We start from the raw sequence: 2,608 nt of genomic DNA, 5'->3' as shown, positions 1-2,608 counted from the left end.
TCTCGGCCACACTTGACAACAAGTCAGGGTCGTCATTTGACCGTGGCCCTTAGGGTAAAGCTGTACACATGGGAAGCTCTCGAAAAATGATTGCTGATGGAATGACCTTGAAATTCCAATATACCGGAAAGTCAATTTTAATTAAAGGAAATGATCAGCACTTATACACTTCAAAATTGTATAAATCGTTTGGATTTCCCTTGCTTTTCTACCTAATCTCCATTTTACAAATAAAGAAACTGAGGCTCGCGGAGATTCATTTGCCCAAAATCACCTTGTCAGGGCATCAAGAATCCTCCACCTTTAATTTTAAACTCCATAGTTCTTTCCAAAGTCCTGATGGTGTAAACCATAGATAAGCACAGACATAAATACGGATAGAGATATTTCTCCCAATAACTGTATGTTTTCGGAGGTAAGGAAGTCCTTGAGAAAGAACAGCATTTTTCTTCCGTGATTTTTTTTTCCCCCTCTGCATCCCCTCCCCTATCTTCCAGGCTTTCCTATATACCTTGTTTTGATTGCATGTGTCGAATTTTTTAAAAAATTTATTAATTTACTTGATAGAGGGAGACACAGCGAGAGAGGAAACACAAGCAAGGGGAGTGGAAGAGGGAGAAGCAGGCTCCCTGCTGAGCAGGGAGCCCAAGGTGGGGCTCAATCCCAGGACACTGGGATCATGACCGGAGCCAAAGGCAGACACTTAGCAACTGAAGCCACCCAGGTGCCCTGCATATGTTGAATTTCTGAAATATCGTACCCAGATAAAACTTTCAGAAAAGCCAAAAAACACGATCTTGAGAATATATTTTTTTGAAGATTTATGTATTTATTTATTTGAGACAAAGAGAGAGAATGAGTGGATGGGAGGGGCAGAGGGAGAGGACTGAATCCTCAAGCAGACTCCCCACTGAGCAGGGAGCTCGACAAGGGGCTCCATCTCAGGAACCTGAGATCACAACTTGAGCCAAAATCAAAAGTCCATCTCTTAACCGACTGAACCAACCAGGCCCCCTGAGAATAATTTTTAAAAAGTCCTTCAATCTTTAAGTATTCCTTTTGGGGCCGCCTGGGTGGCTCAGTGGGTTAAAGCCTCTGGCTTCAGCTCATGGGATCGAGCCAGGCTCTCTGCTCAGCAGGGAGCCTGCTTCTCCCCTCTCTGCCTGCCTCTCTGCCTACTTGTGATCTCTGTCTGTCAAATAAATAAATAAAATCTTAATAACTAACTAACTAAATAAATAAATATTCCTTTTGTTGCCCAATGTGCATTATTGACCTGGCTTCTTAACCAGCCTGGCATCTGGCCTGTTTTTTTATTTCCCTCTACTGCTACCTACTGGTGGTAGGTCTGCAATGGCATCTTCCAGAACATAGACCACGTGATCCATCATGTTTCTAGGGTCAAATTCTCCATGAAGACCTAAATCAGTGATTCTCAACTCTGGTTGCATATTAGAGTCAGATGGGATGTTTCCAAAAATGCTGATTGCCAAGCCCTTCCTCCCCACAAGGGATTCTGATTCAATGCGGTCTGGGAGGGGGCACATGCATTGGTATTTTTTGAAAAGCTCACCAGAGAATTCGAATACGCAGCCAGGATTGAGAACTACTGACCTTCTCTATCAAATGTACTAGTACAGAGACAATTAGGAAGGTTAATGTAACCATGAAAAATATGCATTCAATTTTGTCATATATAGACTGGTTTTCTAATTTATGAACAATTTGCTTCAACTCTATGTGACTTTAATGAATTAAGAAAGATTGAAATTATTTTCTCTGCAAACTTTTAGGATTTTCCTCGTGACTAAACAGGAGTCCAGCCTAAAATGAGTCAGGCTTATTATTTCTCACATTTCATATTTATAACCTATGATATAAACAAATGCTAAAAATAAAATGAATTATGAAAAATGTATGATTCAGAGAGATAGGCTTGCATTTCAAATTCGTGTTCCTATAAAGTTAGTGTTCCTTTACCACGAGTCTGGGTTAGACTAAGAAATCAGAGGCTTTCTTACTGTTTTACGCAGACAGATTGAAAAGGTAATTTATCAGAGATTGAATTTCTGTTCGGTCATGAAGAAAACCGAAATTTGCAGAAGGAGAAAATAATATATGATTTAAACACACACAGACTCACACACACACACCATACACACATCATGTATAGATCTCATGTATTTTCACAAATTGCAAATGAGTGGGAATAAGGGTTTGATCTTCTTGGAAATGAATTTAACAAATGATTCACAGAACATATGTTAGAATAAGTAAATATTTATGCTATGTTCCCAGGAGATGTTCCGTAGGCCTGCAGGTTAGGAAATGTCTCCATACCATAGTCGACCCCAATCCCAGACCCAAAGGAAGACATGTCTTACTTATTCTATGAATGTCAGAATCTTTAATCCTTACCTGTACCTGCACGGCCTTGACCCTTTGACCTGCTACACTCCCTGGGATCAGGGAAACTGTAGCTGGGGCATTTTCTCCCTCACTGTGTGAACTTTCTGGGAAAAAAACCAAAACCTAAAACTGAACCCAAACCCAAGAATCCCACCCAGTATCTTCTTAGCTTAAAACATTTTAAGAACACACAAGGGAT

This window comes from Neovison vison, chromosome 2 (genome assembly GCF_020171115.1).
Source record: "Neovison vison isolate M4711 chromosome 2, ASM_NN_V1, whole genome shotgun sequence".
NCBI classification, from domain to species: domain Eukaryota; kingdom Metazoa; phylum Chordata; class Mammalia; order Carnivora; family Mustelidae; genus Neogale; species Neogale vison.
This window is presented reverse-complemented; position numbering follows the sequence as displayed.